The sequence below is a fragment of the Chenopodium album genome, chromosome 16 (genome assembly GCF_948465745.1).
Source record: "Chenopodium album chromosome 16, dcCheAlbu1.1, whole genome shotgun sequence".
Taxonomy (NCBI): domain Eukaryota; kingdom Viridiplantae; phylum Streptophyta; class Magnoliopsida; order Caryophyllales; family Amaranthaceae; genus Chenopodium; species Chenopodium album.
In genome coordinates, this window is record NC_137849.1 from 11595990 (window position 1) to 11604057 (window position 8068).

Genomic DNA, 8068 nt, shown 5'->3' on the forward strand with positions numbered 1-8068 from the left:
CGGCCCCCTCTCTCAATCTAGCACAATATCTTTGTTAAAAGTGCTTATATATAATTATGTTGACTACGAGATAATCAATAACTTTATCATAATTATAAGTTTCAGTTGATAAACAGTTATCTAAAGGTTTTTTCTTGTTATAACATAAATATCTTGTTATTATATTATTTAACAAAAGAGGTCTTAGGGTTATAACCAGTAGGGTAAAAATCTTCTATTTATCCTATTTACTTACTTGTACTCTATTTACCTTCTTTAGTAATATCTTTATTAAGTAATCTCTTTTTAAGTGGTCTCTTTCTCATTTTATTTTTTTTTAACAAATTTGCAAAGTTTATAGTTAAATCATACTTGCATATGTACCTTATTCATTTGGTTTCATGTTTATAAGAAATTTATCTATCTCAATCTTATTACAGGTTGTACTCCTGGTCCTTCTCTCTCTCTCTCTCTCTCTCTCTCTCTCTCTCTCTCTCTCTCTCTCTCTCTCTCTCACATAAAAAACACACTCTCTCTCTCTCTCTCTCTCTCTCTCTCACATAAAAAACATTTATGTATTAGTGTTGTTGTCTTTTGACCCCCACCTTACCTCATTTTTACTTGTTTCATTGCTTTCCTTCTCCCTTAACTTCTCCCCCATCTTCTAAGGTTTACAAATTTCAAAAACTATTATTCAATTTGATTTTTCCCTTCTCCTCATTAAGTACTACTCTCACTCGTCATTTACGATTGGAAAAATTGCTCCCATTAATCCCAACTTTGCCTCGTCCGCCAATATTAATCCCTATTTTCGACTATTCACTATCACTCCCAACTTTGTATGGGATTAATTTCTATTGCACCCAACCGATCATCCAACTTGTTGTAGAAGGTTACCAGACACGTGTCAACGTGTGATAGGTCAAATTTTTTTTTTTTAAAAATGAAAATCAAAAATAAAAAATAAAAAACAAAAAATCCAACACCACCAATACCTAACCGCTGCCACCCACGGCCAGGCCAGCGCAACCCTTCCCCCCGGAGTGCCGACCACCGACCATTCACCCTTCCCCTACCCCGTTGCCAGCCTCGACCACCTTCCTTTTCCCCTTCGATCACTACGCGAACCAGCCATAATTCCCCAAATCCCGAGCAAGGAGGCCACGAAATTAGCCACGAACGGCCGAAATCGGCCGATTTAGGGTTAAAATCAACCATTCAGCCGAAATTTGGTCATTTTCGGCCATTTCTAATGGTCGTTTTCAGGGAGAAGCGGTTGTTTTCGGTGGGGAAACGATCAATTTAGGGCTAGGTTTCTCGATAGTCGTGGACTAGGGAGTTGGGTGCGTCCGGCGTCGAGGTGGGCCAGGGGTTGCACTGCGCTTCTTGTGGTGTTGGTAAGGTGGCTGGGTTGCGCTGCTAGTGGTTGGGGCTAAGAGAAGCTAAGGGGAGGTGGCGGTGGTGGAATAGGTTGAGGGAGGGCTGTTAGGGATTTTTTTTTTTTGAATTTTATTTTTTTTTATTTTTTATTTTTTATTTTATTTATTTTATTTATTTTAGTTTTTAACCTCTTCAACTGTTTCCAAGTAAATTGGGTGCAATAAAAATTAATAGGGTGCAAAGTTGAGAGTGATAGTGAATAATCGAAAGTAGGAACGAACGAGGCAAAGTTGGGATTAATGGTGGCAATTTTTCCTTTACAATTTTGCATATTTCAAAATAAATTTCAATGCTGGTTTTCCTTTTGCATTTTATATCATACACTATTGATGTTCTTTAAAAAAAATGATCAATATCTTGCCTTCAAATTTAATTTAAAAATGGTCACAACATTTTTTTTTTTCTTTTTAGTACTCTTTATCCTAGTTTTTAGGTTTGTTAATAGAAAATTTTGAATTTTAACACCAAAAAAAAACAGAAAAATGATTTAGGTAAAAGCAGAAAATATTTACAGCATTTCAAAGATAACTGAAGAGAAGGTAGGCTATTTTGCTTTGTGTATAATATAACCTAAAAGAACTAACACTACATTATTGATCTCTGAGGATCAGATTATATAATTACTACTAAATACTATATCCGGACTCTATTTCCTCTTTAATTTGAATCTTATCTAAAGGGTCCAGCTCCTCTTGAATCTAATCTAAAGGGTGCATCTCCGACGCCTCCTCATGATACTGCAAACCACAAACAAATAAAACACGATGAAGTGGTTGTCCTGAACAATGACCCCTACCGAATTATTTGAACTAATCTCAAACAATATCCAAAATTACATGGCTCGAACAAAAATTGACCCAAAGTGAACTAAAAATTAGTAGGTCTATCATTGATAACCAATCATAATAAGCTACTTAATGGAAACCGAATATGACTTGGGTCAAAATTAAACCAGGTGAATAAATCACCAAAACTTGCCCCAAAACACAGTGCCTACACTAAATCATCAGTTTCTGAGCTATCTAGTTCTAACAATCATAACTCATGAGGCCATCAAAAACATTTCTTAAAGGAAAAGCAAGGATTACCTGCTGCTTTCTGTGTCTCTCAATTTCATCCTGTAATTAGCAACAATCGTGAGACAAATTATAGTTGGGAACTTTTGTTTGTAATAATACATGCTTTAAGAGAAAAAGGCATTGAATTCAACAAGATACACAAGTTTTTACTAGGGCCTGCTTTAATTGTGCATTTTCCTCCCTTAACTGATTTAAGTTTGCTTCCAGCTTTATGGTATATGCCTAGAGAAAGCTATTCAATAAGCCACATAGTTGTAGGATCTAGTTCAAGACAAAGTTGATCGATAGAAAACAAATTTATGCATTCTAGAATTGCTCTTCTTTTATTTTCTAGCATAATTATATAGACAAAGTTATTTACTCTAAAAAAAGGAAACCTGTTTCCTAGCTCTAGACCTGGCAGCAGCACTCTCTATTCTTAATACTCCTCCTCTACCTCCTCTCCATCACCTTCTCGACTGGGCCGTCGATAATCCTCTTCTTCCCTCTCAACGTAGTCAAGTCCATCCCATACTGGCCACCAGGATTGTCCTCGCGAAACGGGGCACGTTTGTAACAGGAAAATTGAGCAAATTATAAAATATGAGAAAATTACCATTAAAAGATATAGAAGAGCAAGAGAAGACTTCTACCAAAATTACACAAGTTATCACAATGAGGAAATTACCTGAAAATGATTTCAACAACGTAAAAAACACATAGCTTCAAACAAAACTGATTTAAATCCAATTATCCAACCCACAAAATATTCTCTCTCTCTCTCTTAACATATCCTCAAACAAAGGATATGATATTTCATTATGATCCATCTCCTTTGTTATTTCTAAAGAACACATAGCCTCAAACAAAATTAATTGTTTCAGTTACATGCTGCTGACAAATGGAGTTAACATATCCATGAAAAATCATAATAGGGAATTAGTTTTTTCAGTTATATGTTGTTGACGAGTGGTGTTGATTGGAGGAAAGGAATATGAGTTTTCCTTTTAAATCTCTCCATTATTGGAGGTATCAATTTCTTATAATTCAACCCCTCTATTTTTCTCCCCTCCAATTTCCTTCCTTCCTCGATTTTTTATTTGCCAAATAAAAAAAATCTTCATCCCTCCATTTCCCTTCCTTTCTTTTCTCTCCATTTCATTCAATCCAAACAAAGTGAAAAAGATCAACCAAAAATAAGAGCACTAAAGACATTCAACTATTACTATAAATTGCACATCTCAAAACTCATTGACGTAAAATTCACCCCAAATTCAATAATTAGCTAAAAAAATCAATTAAATCACTCAAATTAAAATGCACATATAAAGCAGAAATTAATATATCAATAATTATAAAGTTATAAAAGAATAAGATGAACCTGTTAAACTGACCTGGAAAGGCATGTTAATAGCAAAAGGAACAAAAACTAACATACCTAAATCAATTGCAAATAACAAGGATGAGTCATCACAATGGCATGCCTCTCAGTTCTTAGTTCTTAGTAAACTTTTTTTACATCTTGATTAAGTATATATTAGTAATGACCAACAGACAATTCATAACCACTCATCAAGTCTACGATCAGTAAAATGCTTGACAAAAAATCTCGATATTCAAACTAATGATCTATAATGCCAAAATACACACATACACACACCCAAAGAAATTTAACAGCGTGGAGTCCCCCAAGTTAGCAAAACACATCTGATTTTACAGAGAAAACCCAACCATCGCGTATTCAGGAGCCATAAAACCACTGGATTAGTGCATCAAAATATATTTCTCCCAAGAGGCATGTATGAATCAATGAATGTTGAAATAAGCTTCATAGCTAGATGACGGAAATTATGCAAAAGTTATAGTACTAAGTTCATTGTTTCGGATTACTTACTATGGTCCAACTACTCTCCTTGTGTTTCCTTCAGATTGATCACCTCCAAAAATCCTTGCCATGCCACAATCTGATATTTTCGAGTTCATTTCTCTATCAAGAAAAACGTTGCTTGCTTTCGTATCTATATGGAATTTTCTATGCATGCCTCAGATCTTGATGAAGATACAATAACCCCTTGCAATCCCACAAAGTTTGTTCGAGGAAACCATCCCATCACGAAGGGTATAATATGATGATATGATATATTTGATTTATACCCACCAAATACCAAACAATAGCAAAAAAAAAAGGCAAACAATCATTGATTAAGACTCAAACACATAATATAATCATACTATACGAACTAATCATGTAATCTGGTAAATTCAATAGTTAAAAAATACACCCAAACAACATGCAAGACACTACAAACCCAAGATAGCAAAATAATTTATAATCAACTCCCACCAAGATCTAAAAGATTATACCCATTAAGCCTAAATTTAAGCCTTAAGCTTCCTCTTTGCCTTTTCAATAAATTTCTGGTAATCCTCACTTTGGGTAGCTCTTTCCCATGGTTATGAATTCTGATAAACCAAATTAAAAGTATAGAAGAGAGAAGAATATACCTGAAAAAGAGCAGGTGAAGAGAGAAGAAAAAAAAATATATACCTCACAAACAAACCCTAAGCCACAGACATCACCGCAACAGCCACCTCACCGCAGCAACGCAAGCGAAAATGCACAGACAATGGAGAAAAAGACGTACCAATTTTGCCGAAAACCCTAGAAAAAGAGGGAAATCCGAAATTCAATGGAAAAGAGATTCAGATGAACAAATGAAAATCCGACAATTCAATTAATTTTTTTTTTTTTTTTTTGAAACAATTTAATTTGATATTTTAGATTGAGGACAAACTTACAAAAGACTTAATGTATCTAGCTAGTTGAATTATAGGATTTCCGAAAACACTTAATTATGAGTTATCCAAAAGCAAATTGATAAATATGAACAAACAATCAAGAAGAAGAGGAGAACCTGGACAGTGGCATCGTCGTCAGCGGTGGTCATGTTGACGGCGACGTGAGACAAACTAATGAACCCCATACCCTGAATCTCCCTCTCTTGCAGCACCATACCGAATGGAGTTTTTGATTTTCTTCAGGAGTACCTAGATTGTGAAATTGATATTCAATGATCACAAAAGAAAACATCTTTAGCTCAAAAGCTGTTTAAAAGTAAGATAAATATACCAAAAGCCGCTTCAATCGAGGACTCAGAGGTATACTTCAATGGAGGAGGCTCAGATCCAACATTTCATCAAACAATTTGTGGGAGAATTTCAAGAAAGAGAAAAGAGAAAAGCAATTACCAATTGCTCAAAACTAAACCCTAAAGTTGCTACCAAGTCGATTGAAAAATCAATTACCCCAATTCTCAAAAATCCCACAAAATCAAGTTGAATTTGAGTACTTTAAACGATTCAAATTCATCACAAATGCTGCTTCAAAGGAGGAGAGAGAGATAAGAAGGCGCTTCAATGGAGGACTCGGAGTGCGTACTTCAATCTAGGGAATAGATGAAAAGCAGGTGAAGAAAATGAATGGAAGTGAGTAAAATCAGAAAAAGAAAAGAAAAAGAAAGGGAAAGGGAAAAAGGCGCAAAAGAGTATTCATACAAAAAGACCAAAATAACCCTGTAATTTGGGCAATCAGGAAAAGGGGATAAGGGTAAGGGTGGTATTTTGCTGTTCATAAGGAACAGTAAAATTGGATTGGAAGCAAAATGTGTGCTACAGTAAGGTGCTTGGGGACTTTTTAAAGAGTTGAAGATAAGTCAACCCTCTTGTACTTGCTTTTGGTCTCATTAAAACCTGACAAACTAAAACTAAAACTTCACTTAGGCCCAAATATGCATATGTCTGTATGGCCATATGTGGCCTTATGGACTTATAATTAAAATAGCTAACTGATATTACTATAAATGGGCTCTTTCTTTACAAAGGAGGGAAATGTCCAACAATCAGCTAACACTCAACTGTACTTCCTTCACAGAGTATTTTTTTTTTTTTTATGATCATGACACATTGTTCTTGTCAAATGCTAATACTGTGTTTGGATTGAAGGAGATGGAGGGAAAGGAAGAGAAGGAAAATAGAGGGGGTGTAGCATCTTTTATTTGGATAACAAATGAGAAAGGAAGAACTGGAGGGGAGATAAATCTATACTAATATATTAAAAAGCATTCCTAAGAAAGTAGTTTATGTGTCATGCGGACCCCTCATTACGCCACGTTATTCACCCAACTTATTACGCCATGTCATCACTAAACTTCCCATAACGCTACGTGTTTCTCCCTTTTATTTGTTTTTCATTGCCTGTCATGTACACTTATAATAAAAAAGTTCTACACAAGATATGAACATGCAACCTCTCAGTGTCTAACCACCAAACTAAGTGATATTTTATGCTATCATTTGAATAAAAAAATTAATATGCACAACAAATTTAATTACAAGAAAATATATAATGACCTGGGCATCGTCCGGGCCCAAATACTAGTGAAGGGATTAATTAGCAACATTTTTATCTCTTCAATAATGGACAAATTTGAAAGGAAAACTCATCGTTTTCTTTAGACCACTTCCCTTTCCCTTTCCCCTTCCCCTTCCCCTTCCCCTACCTCCCCTTTTTTTCCTTCTCCTTTCTTTATCCAAACACACCATAACAATATGCTTGAATAGAGATAAATAAAGGAAAAGGTAGAGAAGAGAAAAGAAGGGATGCATAATTCTTTGTTTACATATCTAATGCAAGGAGAGAAAGGGAGAAAATTGAAAGGATCCACTTTCGTTATATAACCATTAACCAAATTCTTCTTATTAAAAGGATCAACTCAATCAAAAGGTTAAACTGATAGTTAAATTCCAACATTTGTTAATATACTCTATTATGCTTTCTTACATGAGAGTTCGTTGAGCTTGTTTCGCATAATATAGGTATGAGGTATGGGTTTAGAATTACTAAACCCATACCATATGTTTGTTTGTCAAAAGTATGAATTTTAAACCCATACCTCAAACCATGAGGTATGGGGTTAGAAACCTTGGGGGGCGGGGTGGGAAGGTGGGTTTGACTCATTCCATTCCCTTAGGTATCAAATTAAAGGAGGAAATTGGTTCAAGCGTATTAGGTATAAAGTATAGGTTTGTAATGACCAAAACCCATAACTTGTGTTTGTTTTTAGGAATTTCATTTTTCAAACCCATACCTCAAACTCCCAAGGTATGGGTTTTGGAAACCCAAGGGGGGAGGTGGGTATGGATCATACTCATACCTTTAGGTTTAAAATTAAAAGGAAAACTGTCATTCCTAGATAAAAACCAAACACATGAAATCAAGTATTAATTTCCAACCCCATACCACCCAAGTTTCATTCCTCATTCAAAGCTCATACCATTAAACGCCCTCTCAAGTTCCAACTTGATACCATATTAACTCCATTCCTGATTTCAAACCCATACCACTTGACAAACCAAACGGCCCCTAAAAACGTTTGTACGAAAAATGAAATATCACCTTCCCCCTCCCCTCACCTCCCTTTCCCTTCCCTTTTTTTTTTCTTCATCGTCTCTTTCCTTCATTATTGTTATCCAAATATCTCGGTCCAAGTAATAAAAGACAGCTAACCAAATAATTTAGTTGTTGAGAGCAG

At 35.2% G+C, this 8068-nt stretch overlaps 1 long non-coding RNA gene across 1 annotated transcript; it reads right to left on the reverse strand.

Moving 5' to 3' along the window:
- Positions 1-1890: 1890 nt before the first annotated feature.
- Positions 1891-6034, reverse strand: LOC145586237 (uncharacterized). The gene is made up of 4 exons (XR_014100834.1): positions 5608-6034; positions 5393-5525; positions 2508-5139; positions 1891-2156 (listed from the first exon to the last, which is right to left on the reverse strand). It is a non-coding gene; the product is annotated as an uncharacterized LOC145586237 (long non-coding RNA).
- Between the last annotated feature and the right edge of the window lie 2034 nt (positions 6035-8068).